Below are 12,148 nucleotides of genomic sequence, written 5' to 3' on the forward strand. Positions count from 1 at the left end.
CATCAAGGAAGGGTCAGCCTTGCCTCGGCAAAGCCCGACCCTCCCTCGGGGGCTAGAAGGGGGGAACCCCCTCCGCGTCAAAATTTTCCTCGAAAAAAGTCTTCCATCAAAAAGGCTTCTGCGTTCCCCGGCTATATCGGTAGCAGGACCCCAAGAAGCGAATGAGGGCGCATGTAAGTGGCAAGGCCGACCGAGCCGAGGGACTCCTACGCCTCTGGGATACGGATACCTCACTCGTCAGCTACCACGAAAAATTACTCTTACTTGGGCAAGCCACCCTGCTACTGACGAACGGGGCCGGATACGCAAAACGGAAGGAAAAGGAGCACAACCTTATACTACGATAATAAAGTGTTCGGGCCTCAGCGGTCGCAAAAGACACATATGCATTCAAAGAAAACTGCTCCGGCAGAGTCAGGCGTCGCCCGGAGAAGGAGACGCGCCCTCGGCTTCGTCCCCACCCTCGGCAAGGTCCGCCCCGGCCTCGGACGACGGCGCAAGCGGGAGGATCTCTGCCTCGAAGGTGGTTGCCAGCACCGCGCTCGGGCCCGCGGCGGCCGCGTCGAGCCTCTGGACTTCGGCCAGGGCGGCTTCATCTTCGTCGGGGAGGCAATACCCCTCGCTGACCCGCACCAGATCCACGACATAGTGGGAAGCAAGCACGGCGAAGGCCCGCCTGACGCCGTGATGTAGCGCCTCGCGGAGCCTGCCACGCGCATGGTCACCCAAGGCCTGCAGGCGACTTTGAGGGGAGCTTCCCGAGGGGACGTCGTCGAAGCCAAAGACCCAGCAGAAAGCCGAGATGGCATCGGACATGGCCGCATGGTCGGCCTCCCTCTGCTCGGCCGCCTGAGCAAGCGCCTTGGTGGACTTATCAAGGGCAGACTCGAGCTCTGCGAACAGCCAAAGCATAAGACCTCAAACACAAGTTGAGGAACCGAGCTGAAACAAAAACTTAAAACAGCCAAGACATACCTCCGGCTCGGGCACGCTGCTCCGAGGATGCGGCTTGGGCCACGGCTAGGTCTGCTGCAAGGGCTCCGACCCGGCTTTCGGCCTCGGCGGCCCGGCCCTGAGATTGGTCCCGCTCGCCGGTGACCTGATCAAGCTCCGACTGCCGCCGCTGCACCTCTGCGCGTGCCGCTGCTGCCTCTGCTCCAAGATCGGCACAGAGCAACCGAAGGTCCGCCACCTCGGCGCTCTGTTGGGAGAGGCGCGCGGTAGCCCCGGCAAGCGTGGTCCTCAGGGACCGCAGCGAACCCCAGACATCGACCTCGCGGCGGATGAACGACGACTTGGCGGCGCTCAGATCCGTTAGATCCTGAGGGAAGGAAGCGGGGCGTCACAAAGAATGCCTTGATCACGAGAAAGGTATGCCTGAAATCATTACCTGGAGAATCTTGGGAACGTCCCTGCAAAAAACCTCCAAGGATGACTGGAGCGACCCCACCGTTGCCTCGGCACACTCACGGAGCTCGTCCCAAGACTGCTCCTCCCGCTCATCGTCAAGAACGAAGAGGGGATCCGAGGCCCCACGGGTCCGGAACCAAAGCAACTGGCGCCGCCCCTCGGAACTCCGCCGCGCGGGGACAAGGCTGCCGCTCGACGGGACGGGTCGCGGTCCCGCGCCCCCCTCCTCCGAGGCACCAAGTAGCGACGCCTCGGCCATCTCAGCGTCGGCGGCGACGGGTCGCTCCACGGCTAGGACGTCGACGGCCTCGGCAGCAGCCGACGCCAACGCCGGCAGCATGTCCGATGGGCCCGAGACCACGGCCGCGCCAGCAACCTCCCCCAGCGCGACGGCCGCCTCGATAGAAGAGCCAGCCTCGGGAGCTCGCTCCACGGCAACTGGTGCCGCCTGAGCCCCCCGCTGTGGGGCGTCTTGCGAGGAGGTCAGCTGGCCGGCGAGGCCCGGCGCGGCACTAGCTGCGGAAGCCAACGCCGTCTTGAGGACCTTCCGGGGAGCCAGATCGGTCAGACCGTGACTCCGCTTGCTAAGGAGAAAAGGAGAATCAGGGGCGGGACATACGAAGGAGGAGCCAGGACAAAGATATCCTAAGATACTTACCCACTCCGGGCCATAATCAACCGTGCCTGTGGGGAGGTCTCTCGAACCTCGACCCCCGAAGGTACCCCCAAGGTCTGCCTCGTGCGGACCCTTCTCTCCCCCGTCGGCGAAGCAAAAAGCTCCGCGGAGAAGAAATGAGTCCACAGGTCCCAGTGAGGGTCAATCCCCAAGTATCCTTCACAAACCGCCACGAAGATGGCGGCTTGCGAGATGGAGTTGGGGCTGAGGTTGTGCAGCTCCACCCCGTAGACATGCAAAATCGCCCGCATAAAACGGCTTGCCGGCACTCCGAACCCCCGCTCGTGAAAGGAGACGAAGCTCACGACATACCCCGGCGGCGGGGACGGGGCGGCTCCACTCGGGGGAGGCATCCACTCCGGCTGCGAGTCACCGGAGAGAGGGCGAAGTAAACCCTCAGCAACAAGGGCATCCAGGTCATCCGCCGTGACGGTGGAGAAGGGCCACGGGTCGCGCGACGGAACAATGGTCACCTGGTCGGCCATCACCAAGCAGAAGAGGTGGCGGCGAAAAGGACTAGGTGAGCGGTTTCCTTTCTCTGGCTATTCCCTCGGGTTGCGAAAACCTAAGAGGGAGGCAAGTAGCAAGAGTAAAAAACCATCACCGGTCCCTCTCCCGAATATATAAAGACCCAGGCGAGACCCGTTCAACACTTCGCCCGAACCCGCCGCGGGATTCAAAACTCAAAGCGAAACGCCCGTTCCTCGAACGGCTCGCGCACGCGCAACGGCTGCCCCGCTAACCACTCGTCCCGTAGCATTAACTCTGCGGCGGGACAGGCGGCACCTTTGGCAGGAGAAGCGAGCGACGCTTCGCCTTCGCCATAATGACCGCGTCAAAAAAGGTGTGCCACGTCATTCGATTTCGTATCCTTTTCCTTTTCCTTTTCCTCTTTCTCTCTCTTACAACAGGGACCGGGAAAGGGGATACCCCGAAAGGGATCCTTCTCCGCGAAGGAAACGGGCCCCGAGCCCCCCTACTGATCAGAGGTTCGAAGGCTGGCCTCTCGGAGGGGTTCAACAGCCGCCTCAGAGCGCCCGGGCTCCACGCCCGCTACTGGTCAGAGGTTCGAAGGCCGGCCCCTCGGAAGGGTTCAACGGCCGCCTCAGGCCACTCGGGCTCCGCGCCCACTACTGATCAGGGGTTCGTAGGCTGGCCCTCGAAGGGTTCACAGCCGCCTCAGACGCAGAGCGAGGGATGACCCTTGGTACGTTCGATACATAACCAAGGCTCGGGCTACGCTCTCGAGGTACCCTAGGACATTTCCGAGACCAACGGGAACGATTTTGTAACGGAGTCCCATCAGAGGGAGGCATCGAGCCCTTGGACCCCGTCAAAAGGGGACCGGGTCCGGCAAATCACCTGCGGGTACTTTTGGAGCGCGCTTCCGGGCCTCTAGCCGACCCCTAACAAATGGGGTACGGGAGTCCACTCGGATTACCCGTTAGCAGCTCACTGGAGACACCATGTTCGGCGCCCTCCAAGGGCAACATGGCGCTTCCCCCCCTCCTCCTTGCGGAAAGGCGACGCAGGGGCGTATGTAAAAAAGTCGAGTCTGTCCTTGACCGTCCTCTCGCTCTGTGCGGAGGCTCGGGGGCTGCTCTCGCAAACCCGGCTCCGGCCAAACCGTTGACAGCGTCAACATACCAGCCCGAGAACTTGGGACCTGACCGTGCACCCGGGCTACGGCCAGCTCGCATGAGGGAACAACCAGACTAGCCGAAGCATCGCGAAACGCATTAAGACCTCGAAGGAGTCAAACCACTCTTCCGAGGCCTCGGGGGCTACACCCGGTGGGTGCGCTCGCGCGCACCCACCGGAACAAAACGCAACCGAGAAAGGTCGGTCCCCTTGTAAAAAAGTGCGACAAAAGCCTCCAAGCGAGTATTAACACTCCCTTCGAGGCTCGGGGGCTACTGTCGGGGACCATAATTAGGGGTACCCCCAAGACTCCTAATCTCAGCTGGTAACCCCCATCAGCACAAAGCTGCAAAGGCCTGATGGGTGCGATTAAGTCAAAGCTCGGTCCACTCAAGGGACACGATCTCGCCTCGCCCGAGCCCAGCCTCGGGCAAGGGCAGCCAACCCCGGAGGGTTTACGTCTCGCCCGAGGGCCCCCTCAAGCAACGGACACACCTTCGGCTCGCTCGAGGCCCAGTCATCGCCAAGAAGCAACCTTAGCCAAATCGCCACGACGACCGACCGTATCGCAGGAGCATTTAATGCAAAGATGGCCTGACACCTTATCCTGATGCGCGCCCTTCACTCGACTGAGCCGAAGTGACCGCAGTCACTTCGCCGCTCCACTGACCAGTCTGACAAGAAGACATCGTCGCCCGCGTCGCTCCGACTGCTGTGCCACTCGATAGAGTGAGGCTGACAGCGGCCAAGTCCGGCCTCGGGCGCCATAGGAAGCTCCGCCTCGCCCGACCCAGGGCTCGGGCTTGGCCCCGGAAGACGACAAACTCCGCCTCGCCCGACCCAGGGCTCGGACTCGGGCTCGTCCCCGAAAGACGACGAACTCCGCCTCGCCCGACCCAGGGCTAGGACTCGGGCTCGGCCCCGGAAGACGACGAACTCTGCCTCGCCCGACCCTAGGGCTCGGACTCGGCCTCGGCCTCAGCCGACGGTCTCCGTCTCGCCCGACCCAAGGGCTCGGACTCGACCTCAACCTCGGAAGACAGACTCAACCTCGACCTCGGAGGAGCCTCCGCCTCGCCCGACCCAGGGCTCAGACCGACCACGTCACAGGAGGGGCCATCATTACCCTACCCCTAGCTAGCCCTGGCTATGGGGAACAAGACTGACGTTCCATCTGGCTCGCCCCGGTAAACAAGTAATGATGGCGCCCCGCATGCTCCATGACGACGGCGGCTCTCAGCCCCCTTACGGAAGCAAGGAGACGTCAGCAAGGACTCGACAGCCCCGACAGCTGTCCTTCCGCCAGGCTCCAGCGCTCCTCCGACGGCCACGACATCACACAAACAGGGTGCCAAAACCTCTCCGGCTGCCACGACGGCATGTACTTAGGGCACTAGCTCCTCTCTGCTAGATACGTTAGCACACTGCTACATCTCCCATTGTACACCTAGACCCTCTCCTTACGCCTATAAAAGGAAGGTCCAGGGCCCTCTTACAGGGGGTTGGCCGCGCGGGGAAGGACGGGACGGCGCGTGCGTAGGCCTCTCGCTCCCTCCCGCGCGGACGCTTGTAACCCCCTACTGCAAGCGCACCCGACCTGGGCGCGGGACAAACACGAAGGCCGCGGGTTTCCCCTTTCTACGCCTGTCTCCCTCCGGCTTTCCCCCCTTCGCGCTCCATCTCGCGCCGACCCATCTGGGCTGGGGCACGCGGCGACAATTTACTCGTCGGTCCAGGGACCCCCGGGGTCGAAACGCCGACAGTATCGTCGGGGACAGATCCCCGGTCCCTAGGGCCCTTCGGCCAGCAAGCGCACAGGAAAAAGCCTCTGGCGACTGGGGCCCATCGATCAGCGGGAGAGGAAAGGAAACGTCTACCTTAAAAGCACTCGCCCCCAGACGAACCCCATGACACCGAGCCTGGGGTCGAACATGGTGGAGCTAGACAGGGTCAGGTGAACTGAAGAGAAACAACTCGAGTGGATCCCTCGCTCGAACTGAGATCGACCCGCCATATGTGACCGACCATATTAACTACGTCGAGCCACGGTAGAGGTGTCGGTTGTAATACCCAAAATCTTAGAAATAAAATAGGATCTTTGATTATATGATTTTGTGACTTTATTTTATACATATCAACAATGTGGGTCCAGTTAAGGCAAATAATAATTATCTAAATATATAAATTATACATCACACTGGGTCTTTAAATGTGCACTTGACTTAGATTTAAACTTCAAAACACAGTTCGAATTTGGAATTAAATTTTAGTAAAGAAATTAAAAATAGAAAAAAGAGAGAGAAAGGAAGGGATTAAACCGGGCTAACCATAAAAAGGCCAGCCCATTTCACTCGACATGCAAGCATGAGTCCGCATAAAATTTCTTTTTAACCCTTTTCTTATTTCTTTATTCTTTCTGCCAGCTGCTTCATCACGACATACACAGTTTGTTACGAGACAATGAAAACTGGTAACCGTCCGTGCGGTTTCAACGGGACTCATTCCGTGTAATTGGTTACCAGCACGTCGAGCGTCGGTCTCACGTCAGCCTGGGCCGCTGGGAACGTAGCTCCCCTTCGTTTCTGCTTGTGCAGGTAAAGCGAGCAAAAAAAGCTATAGGCTACACGTGTGGATGCAAACAGACGCCATATACTACAGCCATCTAAACATGAGCCAAGCGCGGTCAACGCGACGCCGTGGATGGAGCCGAGCGCGGTCAACGTGACGCCGTGGGTCTGGACGCCACCAACCAACCAATCACGCGTATTGTGATGAGGAGCAGGTTGTTGAGAGCTAGCGCTAGAGTATAAATAAGCACCCTCTCTCTCTCATTTCATCAAGCAACAGAGTCACCACCTGGCCGAGCGTGCCCCATTGAATCCACGTCGGTACCCAAGCCCTCCGTGTCCCCGTCTCCACAGCGCATCCCAGCCTGCTGCGAGTCTTTGGTTTCCTTGAAGAGTCGAAGCCTGGCGGCGACTTGATGAGAAGATGCTTGCTCCGTTGCCGCACGGATAGAGATGGCAATGGGTAAAAATCTGTTGAGTATTACTTGCCTAAACCTGTACCCACGGAGAAAAAATATGACCGCTAAAAAATCCATACCCATGACGGGTATCAAATTTTGCCTAAACCCATGCCCATGCGGGTTTCGGGTACCCAACGGGTTTCCCATACCCACTAACATCAACACAAAAAATAATTCATCATGTAAATGATAGTCAATGTATTAATAAGCCAGAATAAAATGAACAAGTGATAACTAATTTTAGCTTAAAATTTGTTACGTGGAGTTTATTTCAATTAGAACATATTCAATTAATAATATTATGAGACATATTTATAAGATATGTTGATTTTAAGACGAGTTTTAAAAACCCATGGGTTTGCGGGTATGAGTAGTGGAAGAATAAACACATGCCCACGTACCCGTTGGGTTTCTATTTGAACCCATTAATAAACCCATGGGTACAGAAATTGACCCAAACCCGTACCCTAATAGAGCAAAAACCCACCGAGTTTCGGGTAGCGGGTACCCATTGCCATCTCTACGCACGGATAGCAGAAAAGGAAGGTAGAAGATGGCCACACCTAAATCCCATATATCAAGTCTATTTACCTCGTAATTCTTTAGGTGACCCCGATCTAACTAATCAGATCACATCTGCTGGGGACCTTCGGCCTCCGAAGGTCCTCAAAAACATGATTTGACAATGTTTTTCAAGAGAAATATGTAAACAGGTACCTTCGAAGTTAGATTGCGGGTATACAAAAGCACGGGTAAAGACGAAGATTGACTGGGACGAAAGGCGATCACGACGAAGGATAAGACGATCACGAAGCTATGTGCAGAAAAGCTTCGGCATAACGGCAGAAAAGGGGAACCGACTTAAAGATGAAAAGCCAAATTAGACCTCGAAGAATTACTATAGAGTTATTGTTAAATGTAATGGATATTAATGTAATTTTGCATGGGCTGCGACCCGTGCCTATAAATAGATGAACAGTATTCCTGTACTGGAGAGGCTGATTTGACATTTGCTTTTGCATCACATCTGTATTCACATTCCTTCAAGCCAAAGGTACATTTGTAATTTACCGTTGTTTACATAAGTAATATAAGTAAAAAATAAATTAATGACAATGTTTACAGAAATTATATTATTTTCTGTATTACGTGTTTGAATGTTCTTTATTTTTTTGTCATGATCATGAAGGTTTGTCCTTCATGACCTTCGTCCGAAATCCATTATATCCGAAGGGAAATAATGATCCAAAGGACGAAGGGTTTTGATGTTTAACATTTTGTGTTGCCTTGTTCTTGATTCATAGCATTTGAGAACAAGTCCCCAACATTGGCGCCCACCTCCGGTGAACTCACTTCCATTTCTTGAGCTTTTGAACATCTTCGGAAAACATCACCTTCGCCATGCCGCCGAAGAAAGCTTCAGCGACAGGGGCTGCCACTCTGCAGCCGCTGGACCCCAATCAAGACGTCCTTTCTCTTAGGGAGGCCCGAAGCTAGAAGAGGAAGGCCACCAGTCCAACGCCTCCGGAGGACGACTTGGACCAGGAAATCCAAAACCTAGAGATGCTCCAACAACAGGTGCAACGAAAAAACGAGAAGATGGCTCGTCTAGCTGACCTTCAGAGGCAGATAGATGAAGCTTCGGAAGAGGTTCGTCATCTTGTTCAGGATGACCAGAACCGAAGGCCTCCGCGCAGAGAGCTCCATCAGGAGGGTTTCTACAATGAGGATGACTGGTATGAAGATTTCCATCATGGAAATTTTGCTTTTGATGATGCTTCTCCTCTATCAACAGAATTGCAGGCTACACCATGGCCCCAGTCTTACAAGCCACCTCAGCTCCCCATGTATGACGGCCATTCAGACCCGAAGCAATTTTTGATGAGTTATGAGGCAACCATATCTTCGTATGGTGGCAATACGGCAGTCATGGCAAAGTCTTTTGTCATGGCCGTCAAGAGTGTTGCTCAGACTTGGTACTCTTCTCTTCGACCAGGGACAATTACTTCATGGCAAAAGCTGAAGGATATGTTGATAACCAGCTTCCAAGGATTTCAGACAAAGCCAGTCACCGCTCAGGCTCTATTCCAGTGTACCCAGGACCACGAAGAATACCTTCAGGCGTATGTCCGAAGGTTTCTGCGTCTGAGGGCACAGGCGCCAACAGTGCCCAATGAAATTGTCATTGAGGCCATGATTAAGGGACTTCGACCGGGGCCTTCAGCGCAATACTTTGCCAGGAAGCCACCATAGACTTTGGAGAAGCTGCTCCAGAAGATGGACGAGTATATTCGAGCTGACAATGACTTTCGCCAAAGAAGGGAGGAAGCATTCAGGTTCTCTGAAATGACCAGGGGCTTCAGAGGAAGATTTCACCCGAGGCACGTCAGGTCAATTCATAATTCTACTCAAAATGACGATAGAGGGAGTCAGCAACAAAGGCCACAATATTCTTCACAAGCTTCGGGGCAGCAGCAAAGCTCTTTTCGGCCGACAGCGCCAAGGGGCAGAGGCGCCAGGGGCTTCGGGGGAAGATTTGGAGATCAGCCAAGAAAGATTTACTGCCTATTCTGTGGTGAAGACAAGGGCCACACTACCAGGATGTGTCACGTTACCATCCAAAAGCAAAAGGAGATAGCAGAAGCTGCAGCACAACAAAGTCAGCCGAAGCAAGTCATGCATACTACTTCGTATCATTCGCCTTACATTCCAGAATATGTAGGCAATCACCCTGCAGCTTCTGTTGCTTCGGCAAGCCAACCCCAAGCATCTTGGCAGCAGTCTCCGCCGCCACCACCAACACAAAGAGGCCAGCAGCCAGAAGGGAGTCAGCGCATTAACCTCCAGCGGGACTTCAGAGAGGAGTCCGAAGCTCGCACAGTCAATAGCACTGTGCCAGAGTCGAAGCACATTTACTGACAAATATCCTACTTCGACAGCAGTTTTTCGCATTTTCACATTCAGTATTGCTTTCTTTTTAATAAAGAACAATTAAGGGTAGTTTTAATGTCTTTTATCGCCTTTCAATTTCTTGTAATAGTTTCGCTCTTTACCGTAATGAAAATATATCTTCTCCATAGGCCTAAGATGCCGAAGCATGAGAATTTATGATTGGCAAGGAGGATTTTCGAGCTATCAAAAATTTGTTCTAAGGAACGCAGTGCAATTTATTCAAAGCAGCAAAAAGTCGTTCCTAAGGGAGCACAGTGTAAGTTTTCTGAGCCTACAGCGAAAAATAAGCGCTGATTCCGCCGAAAGTAAAAGGCGAAGAAGCTCCTAAGGGAGGCTTACAGCGAAAAATAAACGCTGATTCCGCTGAAGTAAAAGGCGAAGAAGCACCTAAGGGAGGCTTACAGCGAAAAATAAACGCTAATTCCGCTGAAGTAAAAGGCGAAGAAGCTCCTAAGGGAGGCTTACAGCGAAAAGTCAGCGCTGATATAAAAAGATTGTGTGCTTTATTGCAGGGATGTGTGTACTTTCGGCACAAATATCGTTTTGCATAACATAACATCATCACATCATTTTGCATAACATAAGCATCATACAACATATTGCATGTGGAACAAGAAGGAGATACAGTATTGATCTTCGGAGAATGTTTTGAAAAAGAGAAAATCGAGAAGAAGTGTAGCTTCATTAGAGAGGAAACATAAAACTTTTTTACAGCTTCGGAGAATATTTCACGAAGCTTGGATATTCTCCATCAGAGAAGTATGCAAATCCTTGTGATATATAAAAGATTTTCTTCACGAAGCATGAAAAGAAGGGAATGTGTTTTTTCGCCGAAGGCTCAAAAAATGGTATGTATGCAAAATTTCATGCATCATAAAGAATTGAACTATAAATAGATTATATGTTACATTCAAAGTTACAATGTATTACACATGATATGTTCCAAATGTTTCTACAATAGCATTTAGTCCTCCTTAAGAACTATTTCTGCAGCTTCATTCAGTAGCTGGTCGACAACCTTGTCCATGATGGCTTCGGCCATTTTTCTAATTTCATCGTCCCCCTTCGGGTGGGGGCCCGGGGATGCCTCAACAGGTTCTGAGGGAGGAGAAGATACAACTATATTACTATTACAAACCGCGAACAAAGTCTGGAATCAAAAATTACAACAGAATAAAAACCACTAATTAATACCTATTTGCCCTTCGGGCTCTGTACTTTTCTCAGCAGCCTCTGCTATTTTTCTAGCATCGTGGATGCCTTTTTCGCTTTTTTGAATAATTTCTTGAGCCATTTCTCGGCCACCGTTGTCCCAAATATCGGTGAAAAATTTTCTGCCAATCATGCTTGCTTCGGCTGAGGGGTCTTTAATGTCTTCAGGGGACAAAGTAGCTTCGGATTGCGCTAAAGATTTTACATGCTCGCAACCTCTCCTCTCCAAAACAGTAGCAATTCCTCTAGCACCCGAAAAAGCACATATGTCTCCGCGGCTATTCAGGATTTCCTCGAAGGCCTCAGCTTCGTGACTGATCCATTCCATTAGACCTTCGGGATTGCCCCTTGAGAAATTCTCTTCACTAGAGAATACGCCAACGTTGGCGAAGCTGGATTTTATCTTCTTAACACACACTATGGACTTATCATAGCATCTTCTCTGGGATTCACGAAGCTCTTTAACATTTATTTCTAAATGATTGGCCCATTGATCACTAAGCTCTCGTTTTGTCTCTTCAAGTATACGTTCTTCTTTAGCTCTGGCTAGCTGTTTCTGAAGATCTTTAATTTCGCGTTTTTGGGCTTCAGCTTGAGCCTTAGAGGTAGCTTCGTCTTCCTTTATCTTGTCCACCAATGTAAGCAGAATCTTATCTTTTTCTAGAGCTTCGTTCCTCAGCTTAATAACCTCTGATTGTAGATTGTTGAAAGCAATATCATAGCTCTCGTCTTCGACATTCTTTTGCGCTCTCAGCGCGTTGCTCAATATTAAACCCTATATATACAAGGATTAGTATAAGGATAAAAGAATGATTTCAAAATTATAAATTTCTAAATATAAAGTTTTCATACCTTCAGGCTATTATATGCAAGACTATCTGCAAGATCGTCCTTCGTCATAGCGCAGAGTCCAGATTCAAGCTTCGGAAACCCTATACTTCTAGCCATCTCCTGGCAGACAGATAATTCTTTGTTGTCCGGGAGGCAGTATAAAAAGTCATCTTCGTCCGTGCCATTGAATACTAAGGCTCCTTTCGGATACTTCAATTCCCGGTCATAGTGATTAGCCTAAAAAATCTCTTCTTCAGATAATCTTTTTCCAGAAGCATGTCGTATAATATAATTGAGGGCCTCGGAGGATGCTTCGGGGGAAGCAGTGTCAGTTTCTTCAACCAAAATTGGCTCTGTCCTTTTTGGTTTTTCGGCTTCCAGGGGATTTATCTTCGTAG

The sequence above is a fragment of the Zea mays genome, chromosome 3 (assembly GCF_902167145.1).
Source record: "Zea mays cultivar B73 chromosome 3, Zm-B73-REFERENCE-NAM-5.0, whole genome shotgun sequence".
In the NCBI taxonomy this organism is placed as follows: domain Eukaryota; kingdom Viridiplantae; phylum Streptophyta; class Magnoliopsida; order Poales; family Poaceae; genus Zea; species Zea mays.